The sequence below is a fragment of the Ricinus communis genome, chromosome 7 (genome assembly GCF_019578655.1).
Source record: "Ricinus communis isolate WT05 ecotype wild-type chromosome 7, ASM1957865v1, whole genome shotgun sequence".
Classification (NCBI taxonomy): domain Eukaryota; kingdom Viridiplantae; phylum Streptophyta; class Magnoliopsida; order Malpighiales; family Euphorbiaceae; genus Ricinus; species Ricinus communis.
This window is the reverse complement of record NC_063262.1, coordinates 23,500,598-23,516,143: the sequence shown is the minus strand read 5'-3', so window position 1 is coordinate 23,516,143 and position 15,546 is coordinate 23,500,598.

Genomic DNA, 15,546 nt, shown 5'->3' with positions numbered 1-15,546 from the left:
GCAACTGTTTTGCCGCTAGCCCACCCAAAACTATTGGTTTATTCACACTAAAGGCCCAGAAAAAGAAAGCTTTTGGATTGTACATTTGTTGTTGGAGAGCAAATAAATGTAATAGAAAAAACAAAATCTCAACCCATGATCCAAGCTTGTTGTATTTCTTTAGCATCTAGGGACTATGATTATGTAATGTGGAGAATTAGGAACAAATATAGTTAGTGCATTACATGAATAGTTCATAATAACTATAATCATTTAGGCTCATCAAATAAAAAGGCTCGTAATTTTTGCAAGTGTTTATTATAAATCTACATTATTGTATTTCAGTTATACTATTTTTAATGGGTTTAAATATAGTTTAGTATTAATAATTTACGATAGTATAAATTTAAATATTAAATAGTCAAAATATAAATTGTAATAAAAAAATTTATATAAATTTAATTTATTATGTCATTCATAAATAAACTAATTGCATAATAATCGTGACATTATTTTTATTAGTTATTGATTGTTTTTAATCATAGATAATAAATGATAAAAAAAATAAATTAGCAAATGCAAAAAGTAATATTTAATAAATAATGTTATATATTAATACCTAATTCAATTTATCAATAGGTGATTAGTAAACTAAATTTATCTATAAAAAAATTCAATTTTAATGTTAAAAAAATCACAACTAAATAAAACTCATAAATCGGGAATCTCAATATTTACACTATGTAATTCTATTATTTTAATAAAATTAAATATTTTAAAAAATTAATTTTATGAGAAATTAAAATGAAATAGTAAACTGTAATGAATCTCAGCTTTACTGCTATGTAATCTATTTGCCAGCCTTTTCTCAAATTACATTAATTGGCCATGGCACTTACATCCTTTCTTTTTTTTTTCTAAGGTCTCGCTTAAATCTTTCAATTTTTTTTCTTTCATTAATTATCGATGATAGAAAATAACCTTTCTTTTGATTAGTGAACTTTTCCTGGAAAAATTCTATGTTGAACAAAAAGAAAGAAAAAGAAAAAAAGAAACTTCTTAGAAAAATTATTAAACAAATAAAAAATGTAAAGAGAATTAAACAAGTTCCAAGAACTTGTGAAACCGCTCGAAACTTGAGAATAACAACCCAAATTTGACGGGGTTTTATATGGTTAATAATAATCAGTTAGCCACCATTATACATTTTCTCGGAAAGTGAGAAATATTTTCCCAGAAAACAAAGACAGCGACAAAACAATCTTGTGTGGATGTTATGTCTTTCTCATCCTCATCCTCTTCATAGATAGGTCACTCTCACCTCACTTATATCATTCTTTAAAAGCATTTCTCTCTCTCTCTCTCTCTCTCTCTCTCTCTCTCTCTCTTTTTCTTCATCAGACTCCAAGGATAACGGCAGAGGCTAGAGCTGCCTAATAATAATACTAATAATCTAGAGAGACAACAGCAACTGTTTCTGAACCTGTTTATTAATAAATTAGGGTACATTTCATCCACTACTGCACCTTTCTTACAGTACACTGTACTGTTCCTTCGCTTCATTCAAGCCCTTGTTGTCACTTTCTTACGTGAAAACAAACCAAAAGAAATAATAAACATATGATGAAGACGAAACAAGAAAATCTATTCGTTGGTCTGAATTTAGGGGACCAGTAGCTCTACCCATTATCTTCCAAGAAAAATGACCCAGAAAATCAGGTGAGTTTTTCTTCTATCTTTTATTATTTTTTCCTTTTTGAGTTTCATTTTGTGGGTCACTGTTGCATTTGCCATTGCGTGCAACTGATGGAGTTACTGGATAGTACTGCAACAGTATTATACTACTGGCTAGCTAGTAATTAAAAACTTATAGCTAGTGGAGGTACCCTATACCATTGAATATTTCTTGATGAGAACCACCTAAATGCCATCTAGATTAAGGACCACTCGGCTTTCTTGTCTTATGTATTCTGCTATCTCTTGAGTTATCTAATGCTAGTATCCGTGCGACAGAGAATCAGTGCTGCTCATTTTTCGGTTAATTGAATTATTAGTGACTGTATCTCATGCATATTCAGTACAATAATACATGCAAATACATAGAAGTCAATAACCAGAATATGTAATACTTGTGGATGACAAAAATAAGAAAATTTGAACCATATTTAAGAGGTTTCATTCTCAGAGAGGAAAAACCAGAATTATTCCAGTAAGCAGACATATCAGAGGATTTACTTAACAAAGAAAAGTTTCAATTTTTCTTTTTAAAGGATCAAATGAAAGTTATATATTAGAATTAATGATATAAGAAGAACAAAACAAATAGATTCATTAACAGAAAATGATAATAGATGCACGTTTTCGGCAAGTAGTGAACCATAGCATAGCACGATCAAAATCGAAATGATTAAAAAAAAAAAATAGATATATTTTTCGCCACTTTTTTAGCAATTAATCCAGGATATATAAATCATATCATAAAGCAAGAAAAATGGTGTTTAAAACCCAAATTCTAATTCTAATTCTAATGACTCTTTCTCAAACTCAAACTATAAATATATGTATCATTAAATTATTTTAAAATTTACTGACGTATAGTTAAAATGATAAAAATTATTTATAGTTTAATTAATAAAGTCTTGAGTTCAAATTTTCAATATGTAGATGTATTAAAACTGTTGAAATAATATTTTGTCATTTTTTAAATTTCTATTTTAACTCTACCGATATACATACACAAAAACTAATTAATCTGGAACCTCGTAGTCTCAGTCTCGAGTGGCTATCAAAATCCAAATTGGAGTATCTTGGAGAGTATACCACATTGCATAAACAATATTAAGCATGACAATAACAAGTCTTGAGAGACAGCAGTAATAATTAATAAAGGTATTCAGAGGTAATAATAAAGGAACTCAGAGTCATATGTATAGGTAGGTAAGCTAATCTGCCTCTTCGTTTTCATGCAGTAAATTTCCAGTTGTGACTAGATCAACTGATCCAAAAAGACAACCCGAAAATGAAACCCACCCAGCTTTCAGTACGTGTAATCATACAGGCGATCATAAACACCATATATACATATATATATGTGCAATAACAACCAGGCCCCCATCTACATCGACTTAATTATACGAACACATAGAGATATAGTCACAATCTGGGTTTTTCTTGCATTCTGTCCGTCCATAATGACAGTCAAGAGAGGCCCCCCATCTATGCCTCTCTTGCTTGGTTCAATCCTACATAATTGTCGTTGAAAGTAAATAATTGTAGTAATGTCATAATCATAGAAAAAGAAAATTTGTGACTTCGGGATGTGCAATGCATTCTGTTTTTGCACGTCTATTCATGTAAATGATTGTTTCATTTTCGTATAGATGGAGGGTAAATTATAGAGTCTAGGATTGTATAGAGTGCATATATATAATCTGTTCAACTTCTGAATTTGTGTGCTGCTCTGTAGGCCTTTGATTTCTTTGTTTTGTTTTTCCTGAGCATATATTATATGCATGCATGCTCGCTCTTGCTCCCTCCCTTTATTGTAGGCTGTTCAAGGTATTTCCTATCTGCTTTAATAGGATAAATATAAAAATGCACTTCGTAATGATAACAAAATTTCTCTGTTTTCATACATGAGTTCGACCTGATCTATTATTGGATCATCATTGACATGTCTCATGGATGTTGAGAAGAGACAGTTCTGCATAAGATAAATAATGCTACTTGTTGTATATTTGCTTGTATATGGGAGAAAAATGGAACTCTTTTGAGTTTTTGCAGGGAAACACTAAAACCATGTAACCTCGCATTGATCTGCTACATTGTTTCCTTCAACAACAAAAAATTGAGAGACTGAGCGACCATCGAAGCAATCATCTAATTTGAAATGATGTTGATTGCCTATAAATGATGCTCTTGAATCTTTATATATGTAATGTAATGCTCAGTACAGTTTTATATAGTTGATGCAATTATTTTTATGCTAATTTTGAGATGAGTCATTCATATATTGACAAGCATCCACATGAAAGGAACTTTGACATGAGTATAGGAGAGACAAGAGCTAGTGTGGAAGTGTGAAATGCACTCTAAGAAGCATTATTCAGCTTCATCACCTAATTACTAACATGATGTGATATTATGCCAAAAAGAAAAATAATAATAATAATAAAAAGAAAGAGTATTATAAAAGGTCTTTCCTTAGTCATTTACATTTATAAATAAGGAGATATATTGTATATATAAATATATACGTGGCTTTCTTTTTATTAATTTTTTTCTTTATTCATGAAACAAAGAAACAATATAACAAAAGAAAGCTAAAAAATTATATATATATATATATGATGACACATTTTAATTGTGAAATTAAACAAATTGAAGTCCCCCACCCACTAGTAAAATGCAAAATATAATATACTTTTATGCGTATTTTGGTAGGTACCTATATTTTGATTAAAATAATATAATAATATTTATATAAATTAAATATAAGAAGATTTAAAAATATTTATTACTCAATACTATATAGATAGAAAAACTTTCCGTGTCTGAGAAACTGCAGGAGGAGCTAGCTGACACTGCAAAATAGAATACAGTATAGCACACACAAACAAAATTGCAAAGGGTGCGGGACCCACATAGAATCTCAGCGTAGTTACATACAAAACTACAGTACTTTCGAAATGACAAGACGTGTCTTTTGCTATATACTGATATTATTATTATTCTGATTATTTTTACTTCCAGACCAATAAAATACAATAAATTAAAATTAAAATAAAAAAATAGAAACCAACAAAAGTTTTTCTAGAAAAATATAAGTAAATTCCTTTGTCCGTACAAGAAACTCTAATCTAACCGCTATATGTGGGATGGTATGGGACCAATCATAAAGTGGAAATAAAATAAGGGACTCACTTTTAAAAACTAATTAATTGAGAAAATAATATATATATATATATATATATATACTTTATTTGGAAAATATGTGAACGAAAAATAAAGGAAAAAAATTAAGATCGAGGCAAATAATGTATATTAATTTTGCATTAAGATTTTTGAAGAAGAAAAATATATCAAAATCAATTTTCTTAAAGGAATATTAAAATCAGTTTTTCAATCATTTTATTTATGTCTTCAAAAATGTGTTTTCTTTCCGCAATTTTAGAAAAAAAGGTAGTGAAGAATAGATTTATATGATTTCTATACTTTTTATTTTTCGTCGCAAAGTATTTCACTTAGTAAAGTTGGACTACTTTTTCAATTGAAATTAATCTGATTATCAAAGTACATACATTATAAAATATCAATCTAATAATTCATTGTATATATACAGAAAATAATTTAATAAAATTATTGTCAAACAAAATAATCGGATTTACAGTTTTTTATTTTTTATATTTTGTAAACAATAAGTGGCAAAAAAGAAAGTGATTCTTATCTTGATTTTTTTTTTAAAAAATATCTTTAGGAGAAAAGGTAAAAAAAAAAAATTTAATTTTTTTTATTTATATTCTCTCGTATTTGGATAGAAAGAATATTAAAAAATATGTTTTTTATTTAAAAAGTAAATTATATATATATAAAAAAAAATTATAAATCTTACTATCTTTTATCTAATAAAATGAATAATACCTTATTATAAGTATCCGATTAAAATTTCAAAACAAATTATCAGAGTTTTATTTAATTTATATACTTCCTTCCTATTTCTGTGAGAGAATAAAATAAATGAAAAGGAGAAATCTCTCTTTATTTTTCGTTCATATTTTCCTTCTTTCTTATTTTTCCTCCATCCAAACATAAAAACAGTCCGTTAAAGAAATAAAAAGCGAAGGGTGGTGATTGAGACGCGACAGCAATATGGTACGGCGTCACGCTAGTCTAGGCGTTGTGGATCCCAGCTCTGACAAGATGCCACGTGGAGAAAATGCATGTATTTGGACTGGATTTTTCTTTGTCAACTGTAGCCGACATCTACAGCAGGTGTGCACGTGGGGGTTCCACTCTTGTGGGTCCTTAAATGGGTCCCCCTTCTTTTCTTTTTTTCTTTTTTTTCTTTTTTCTTTTGTCTTATTGATTTTTGTATAACGTCTTAGTCTATTCGGATTGACGATATAGAGTGCAGGATTCTCGGACCAGTGGTCTCGGTTTCATTGGATCATTTTCTTACTTTTCTTTATATTTATTTTTTTCTTATTGAATGCAAAGGCCAAGTTGCCCCACAAACTTGTATCGAAGGCTAATTTGAACTTCTTTCTCGCAAATAAGTTCAAAAATTATATTTTAAGGCTACTTTAGTTTAAATTTGAGTTTAAGATGGCACTTCCTTCACTTAAAGATCTTATATTAATTTAATCGACTAAAATATAAATTAAATAAGAAAATACTAATAAATTAAAATTCAAACCATATAAAAAAAAGTAAAGACAGTTACTAATAATAAATTTCAAATATAAAATATATGTATTGGCATCGAAATGTTTACAAAATCTCAAATATATCTAAATTTACTAATTCCAAAGATAGAAAAGGAGATCTTATATATTAAATTTCTCCTACTTTTCTATCTACGATAGCAATATCACCATATTCAATGAGATTATTATAGTACTATTACCATCCTACTCCTTGTCGTTGCCAGCAAAGCTAGTAAATAATAGAAAATTAAGGATAAAAGACTTATAGTATTATAATCATTATAAAAAATCTAAGGATATTTTTCACTAGCAATGGTGGATTAATAGTCCTGAACTCCTTTACAATGAAAGTGAGAAATTTAGCGATTAGAATCAAAATTATTTGAACTTTTACAATTTTATTAGAATTAAAAGGGACAAAAAAATGATGGATATATATAAAAAAAAATACTTTTTCTAAACACTTTTTTTCTCTATAGTCCCTATTGTTATCAATCAATTACAAGCACTATATGTGGTAAAAAATTGGTCGAAGTAGTCTTAAAAATAAAAAGTTTGAACCTATTTGTTGAAATAGTTCATGTTTGGTATGTTTGACGTTTCAATACAAATTTACCCTTTGTCCAATTTACTTCTTCAAGTCGGTATGTAGTAGGAAATTTCACATTCCAAACTATAAAAAAATCCCCTGATTTGCTTCTTATAATAGGAGGAATTAACCACAAAGTAGTCCTCCAATAGAATATACATGTCAAACTCATATTAAAAATTAACAATTAAAAATAGTTTTCACTTAGATTTGTATTTAGATGAAATTGCGTGGCTGCTTCATATATATACAACCAGAGCTTGGCCTTAATAATTTCATTGTCAAGGTGTTTAAATTATTTTCGCCAAAATTAATCGGTGACGAAGTATTTTATTGGACATTTATTGATAAGATTTTAATATTTTAAAAGATATAAATATTTTGTGGAAATACATCATAAAATTTTATATTTAAAAATAATTATATTTTTGCCTTTAAGAATTATTTTTAAATTTTGAAAAGGAAAAAAAATGATATATTAAAATAAAATTATTAGCTCAATCTCTTATTAATTTTTTCTTCTCAATAAAGAAAATTATGGAGAATAGAAAGAAAAAGAAATGAACATAAGAAAATATAAGAAGAATAAAAATCAAAATATAAATTTAAAAAAGATAAATAGAGTGTTTTATTCTAAATAACATTCAAGATAAAGGTTTAGTAAATTCATTTCTCCAAAATAATACTACCAATATAAAAAAAATAAAAGATAAACATAAAAGTAAGAAAAAGAGTAGTAAAAGGAAAGAGAAAAAAGGTAGTAATGAGAGAAAAAAATGAAGAAACATAAGAAAGATAAATGTAATGAGAAAAAAGATGAGAAAGAAGGAATAAGGTATGAGAAAAAAAAAAGAATAAATAAGAAATTAAAAATATATAATTGTCAAAAAGTTTATGTAACTTATATTTGTTATCAAATTTAGTATGTAGTTTTTAAAATTTTTAATTTTTTAATATTATATTTTAATATTGATTTCAATTTTAATATGATGTGGCTTGAGTTTTGAAGATAATAAAAAGGAAAGACCGGGTCAACACCCTCATCATTAAAATTTATAATTTATAATTATAAAAATTAATTTTATATACTTAAACGATAATATTTTAATAATTGGATGAGTTAATAATTTTAATATTAACTCAACTTTTTTTGTTATTATCAAAATTTTAAATTATAGTGCTAATTTTTTTTTTAAATTTAAAATTATATGCTAAATTTAAAATTCATAATACTTTTGATAATTAAGCTAAAAGGAAGGTAATGAGGAATGAAGGAGTATCAATTCAAAAATAGTAGTCAAAATTTAGGATGGAAATATTTAACAGATTTTTTAGATATAGATGGAATCTAAGAAATTTATCGGATTTTGCTAGAAAACCATTGTTATACTCTATTAATAAAATGTCTATTTTTAATCATAGACTACTCATCGATGTTATTTTAAATAAATTGTTAGTTTTATGTTCTCTATTAACCTAAATTACAATAAATCTATATACAACTTTTAATTATTTATGTAAATTAAAATTATACAGATACAACTTTTAATTGTAAAGTACTACTAATTAAATTTCAAAAATAAATAAAAATTATTAGATTTGATTGATGATAACTAAATACTATATATAATTAGCTAATTTAATACTATATATAATATCAAATTTTATAGATTTATATGAAATCATACATTCATAGAATAACTCTAATTTATTATTTCAAAAATTTGAGAAGTTAGCGATCAAATTTAGAAATTTACCAATCGAACTATGTTTATTAATAAATTTAAAATTATATTTTTCTCCATTTAATGACAAAAGTTATCCATCAGTATATTATAAAATAAAAATACTTATTTACATTAAAGTGGTACCATAATTTGGCATTTAATTTAATAATAAAAAATCATTGTTAAATTTTCTCTTTTAGATTTTTAAGTACTCTAATGATAATCCATCATTAATAGCTGGCGACATGGTTTGACACCTTATCTAACAACAAAAATATCAGTTACTAAATCTTTTAAAGTCGTTAGTCGCTAATAATTGGCAGCATATTTAACGCCTAATATTTAGCGACAGAGAAGTATGGTAATAATAATAATCCACCGTCGTTAATTGTTCAAAAATTATTTTATCAATTTATTGCGTTGGTAATCCACTGAGAATTGATAGATATGATTTGTTGATAGTTTATCCCATATCGATCATATGCTTATCATAAATTACAGGGGCTCATGATTTAATGTATTAATTTTAAATATCTTTTAATTCAACAAATATAATTAGTTCTTTATCTCCACGCACGACCATTATTGTTATTTTATTTATAAAATCAAATTAAATTGATAGATACAATTTAATAAAAAATTTAATATTTAATAATTAATTTATAAAATTATTAAAAATAATAGCAAATTAACTATTTTTAAATGGTCTTAACTTTTCTAAAATTTTAAAATCTTATTAATATATTTATGTGAAATTATTTTAGAAATTATATATTAATTAATTTTAATATTATATAATTAATATCAATATAATTTTTATTATATAATTAAAGGTTAAATTATTATTGAAATAATATTAAAAATATTTAAGATATTATATTTTAGAATTAGAATTATTAGTTAATATATTATTAAAATATAATTAATATATCTCATTATTTAATTAGAAAATTATTTATTAATTAATATAATATTAAAATATAATTAATATACTATTTATTAGAATTAAAGCGAGTGTTTAACTAAAAATGTAATTTATAATTAGTAAATTAATAGAAAAATTATAAAATTATACGTAAGTTTGAATCTTATGTGTTACAAATAAGCATACATGTCAAAATAAAAATCTTATATGTCAAAATTAAGTATACATATTAAAAAATTTAGATCTCAAAAATTAATATATATATATATATATATATATATATATATATATATATATATGTGGTGAATTAAATGGAAGAATTGATTATTTTATTTGATAATATTTTTTCCAATGTAATGCAATAATAAATGCATTATATAATTAATTATTTTTAATATTATGTAATTATAGATAAAAAATTTAAGAACAGTATATTTGTTTCTATTTTTTATTTTTATTTTTTATCATACAATTTAAACACTTTCAACCATCACTAACTACCATTATTCGATGATTGGTAATTGAATTTCGGTAATTAATGACCAATTTCAGAGACTAGTAATTGGATTCTAGCAACTAATAGCTGCCGATTGGATTCTAGCATACTAGTGATATTTAAAAAAATAATAAATTTTATTATATTTTTAAATAACTTATTTTAATATTTTATTTCTACATTGGTCGCCTGATATCTTGACTTATTAAAATATTTTATTTTAATAATTAACTTATTAAAATATTTTATTTTAATATTTTATCTTTACTTGCGGGGCAGGAGTGGAAACGTCCGAGAGAGCGCTCCGCGAAAGGATCGTGTGTGTGTGTGTGTGTGTGTGGTGAAAGGTTTCCCATTGGGGTGTCCGGCCCCCTTGGTCTTCACCTAATTTTGGAAAAGGGGAGGTGAGTATCAACTCACCTCTCTCTTTCTTTCGCCTTTCTTCAGCTTGTTCCTCTTCATCTATTTGGGATGGAAAATATAAAAATAAAAATTATAAATACATTAAATTATATATATATATATATATTATTACTAAATATGGTAACTGAATAATTATTATGTTGCATTGCATTATAGTTTTATTATTTTATACCAAATATAGCCTTATATTATTAGTACTAACTATAGATAGGCAAAAAAATCAATCAAGTTAATAACCGGATCGAAATCAATTTAATCAAGTAAAATAATTATTAATTAAATTTAGTTTTGGAAAATAAGTAAGTTTTTGAAAAAAATATTATGCACTTTATATATTATTTTACAAATAAGTTAATACTTATAATTTTCTTAATTTTAGCTGCATTTTATTTTAAAACTTGTGACTAAAGCGATTAACATACTATGTACTTAATTTAAGAAAATAATAAGGCGATAATAATAGTGATACATATTATTTTATTTATATAATAATAATAATAACTAATAAAATCAAATTATAAAATCAAGTCAACTAATGAAAATAAACTAATTTATTAATTATTGATCCATTAACTACATAATAATAATTATTTATAAAGGGATAACTATTTTTTAGTGTCTAAACTTGTGAAGATATAATAATAGAGTAGTTAAATTTTTAAAACTAATAATCAAGTATGACAAACTGTAAAAGAATAAAAATAATATTTTAATAAGTCATATGTTATAAATAACGATGTGGACTATTTTTATGTTAAACGAGATAAAAATAAAAGACATATGATCATAATATGTTGCAGAAATAATAAAGTGACAAACTTGTTAATTATATATAGTCATTAGAGTTGTATAATGCAATAAAATATAAAAATTCACAAATTGGGAGTAGAATTAGGATTATTAAATTAGAGTTTAAAAAATTAAATTACTGAATTTTTATTAGCCCATGATATTTTTTCTACATGATACTTTTAATAATATATCACTCCTGTACTCTTTCCCTTTCAGTAGAAATAAAAAAAAAACAAATGGGAGATGAGAAAAATAAAATTTAGAGAAAGAAAAATGAGAAAAAAAGATTTCAAAACTACATATAAGATAAAGTTTATCTTAAGAATATATAATCAATAAATGTTTATAAATCGGGCAGAAGAAAATATAAGTATCCGATTATCAAGGGACGTTGATGTGTGTGGTAGGGACTAATAGTAAGCAGCACACAGTTATTATTATTGGGAAGGTAATTGCTGCAAATTTTGGCTGATCTGATGGGTACCGACTATGATGTCTCAGTCCTTTTCTCCTCTCATCTCCAATTCATTATTTTTCCTTATCCAATTTTTTCAAACTTTTCCCTTCATTTCCTTTTCCTTTTTTTTTTTTTTTTTTTTTTTCAGTCTTTCACATATTTTTCTAACCAAATCCAACTTGCAAATAACTCCTTTGAGATTTTGCCAATATTTTAAATAATTTGTAAATTTTTTATATTTTTTATTAATAATAAATTAATATATACTTTTTAATTATTTATATAAATCTTATAATTATAAATACTACTAATTAAATTTTAAAATTTTAATAAATAAATAAATATATTTAATTAATTATATACTATATATAATTAATTAATTTGATATTATTATAATCAATAAATTATAAAAATTAAAATAGTATTAACTTTTATATATATATATAAACTCTTTATTTACACAGCAGTGATATTCTTTGTTTCTATGTTCATTTTGAATAATATTTAAGAAGAATTTATGAATTTAATATCATACTTTAAGAATAACAAAAAATTAAGTAATATCTGCCCATTAATACTTTTTCTGGGATTTTTTTTAGTTGAAATTTGAAATTTATTTATTTGGTAAGCATGTATACGTCAGCGACATTCTTTTGCTAATTGTCTGGTCATTGGTGATGATGCACCAATAACATTGCCTGTAAAAAATGAATTACTATATTAATGCCTTTTGGGACATATATTTCATAATAATGACACGACACTCATTTCAAAATCAGACAATTCAATTAAAAATTAAGATCCCTCCAACTTTTAATTAATTATTAAATATGTATTACTGATATAATAATAATATTATTGATGCATGCATCCCTGTGTTTATTCTATATATTAAAAATTACATTTTGGGCGTTCTTCGAAGAAATCGACTCCTAAGATGAATATTTTACTTCTAAAATGAGAGTATTTAATTTCTTTTTCGTTTTAGAAAAAATTTTTAATCTTTTTTTTATCTGTCTTAAATTATAGTCAATTTTTTAATTATGTTTTAGTAAATAATTGTCAAAAATGACATTTTATTAACTAATATAAATATTATTACATGCAATTAATTTTTTTTATATTTTATACTTTAAAATGATAATTTTATAAAATATTTAATAAAAATATTTTAAAGAAATCGTAACAAAAATGTAATGATATTAACTAATAAAAACCTACATTTTGTTACTCATGCCTACAAACAATTGCAATCAGTTTAACAAGAAATAACAAAAAATTAAAAGGATTGAATTGACTCGTTAATTGTATCTATCAATTTAATTTTATAATTAAAATAATAATAATACCATGCAACGCACTATTAGACGACTAATAACTCTTAATTATTACTTTTTGTTCCACTGTAATTTTGAACCGCAGGATATTTGCCTTATCAAATTTGGAATAGAAAGTTTATTGAATTAATATCTGCTAATTTACCACCGTTTTAGTCGAAATGATCTCAAAATGCCACTCTAATCAAAATGAACGAAACTGGTCCTAATTGAGTAGTAGTGATATTAGATTCACTGATAAATAAAATTCTTACAATGTAATTATATATGATGTCTAATTAATTAATATTTATATTAATACTTACAAGCATAATTTTTTTTTAAAAAATAGTCTAAATATCTTTTGGTAATTCATATAGTATAATTGGAAATACCCGTACCAGTCATTTCACAAACTAACAAATTACAGTAACTAAACAATTTATATTTATCACCTATAAATTATCAACTATGTATCAACTATCAACCACTTAAATTAAAAAGTCTCAGCCATTTTTTAGGAGAATGGGTCCTTGTTTATATTTTTAGATTTTTCATAAAATATTTATATAAATTAAAAAGATATTATATAAAACCGATTAAATATATGTCGATATTTAATATATCAACAAATATAATTCAAAATATTTATATTTAAAATTAAAATATTAAAATAACTATTCAAGTGTTTAAATATACGGATTTAGTCTATATAAAACTTTTTAAAAGGAATAATAAATTTTAAAATCTTATTAAAATTAAATCAGCAATAGTTTAGCTATATATATATATATTATATGTGTGTGTGTGGATGATATGTGATCAACTTTATAATGAAACTACTAGTTTGACAAATACTTGAATTTCAACCTCGTTTCATTACCCTTTTATCTCCTTCTTCTCCTTGAGCTTTTCCACAGCTTTACTCATCATAATGCATCTGACCATGCTATCCATTACTAGTGGACACGTAATTGGCTTCACTATAAAATTTAGGGCAATGATTTCCACCAAGAATCCAAATAAAGAAAAGAATTTTGCTTGCTCGCTTCGATCATTGACTGGATTATCAATCTCCAGTCATTCCAAAGATTCTTTAAGCTCTTGCTACTGCTTAAAAGGCTGTATATATTTATACATGTCTATTTAGCTACAAGTTCTTGTCGGATGGCTAACCTTTTTGTGATGATAAATTGATCAACTTTGGTGCCAATTTTCCTTTTTTTTTTTCCACTTATAATAATTTCCATGTTTAGTTTAGATAATAATGGGACTTTTCTTTTCTTTTTCTGTTTTCCTTTTTTCTTTAATTTTACAGAATAAGACTTTCTTTGTATTGAAGATGATGTCATTCATGCCATAGAAATAGCTTCACATTCAAAAGCAGTACAAGCGTAATATCCTTAATTCTCTACTTCTTTTACTTTTTTATTTCATAAAATAGTAAATGGGATGATAAAACTATTCTTTGGATTCTTTAATTTTTTTCTTGAATTTTATCTGGTTAGTCACTTTTAATACTTAAACTTTTATATATAATTAAATAGATATTTTAATTTTTTTATAATATTTAAATATTATTTAACACGTGGCTTTATTTTATATATTGATATGTACTGCTTACAAGTATTTAAATAAAATTAAAAAAATAAAATCTAAATATCTATCAAGCCAAATTAAAAATTAAAAATATTTAAAAAATTATAAAAATGAAATTCAAATATTTATTAAATTAAATTGAAAGTTAAAATATTGGAATGGCTAAATAATTAAAACTCAAGTATCTAAATATGTATTTCTATCATTTTTAGATTAATTAATCCTTGGACATGATATAGAAAAAACCCATTTCTTACTAATTGAATCTCAGAATTTGCTGGTATCAACAACGATAAAAAAAAAAAGAAAAAGAAGCAAATGAAAACAGATAACTTGATGTAAAAGTTACTTAATTAGTATTTCTTTTTGCCTTTTAACACACAAAAGGGAAAGTAAAGAAAAGAAAAGAAATTATATAAATATATCAACAAGAATAGACATCATGATCAATGTAGCTCAAGAGCAATTTAATTAGATGAGAAGGAACAGAATGCATGTTAGTCTCTGAAATCGGCCTCAGTGAAGAACAGCTATAAATTGAAGTTTCTGTTTTCTCCTCAGTTATAAGAAAGCGTGTCTACATAAAGAAAAGTAGTGGAAAATAAGAAAATCCACCTTCTAGCTAACATGCAAAGAAAAATTCATTTTAATGATCAAGAAAATGAAAGGACGTTATATATATATATATATTCAGACCTAAATAAAATACTATTAAAATTCTCTTCAGGATTGTTTGACATCAGATGTTTTGCTTAAATAAATATAATATACATAGAAGGATGAGAGCTAGAAACAACAACAGAAAATAATTTAGTGCA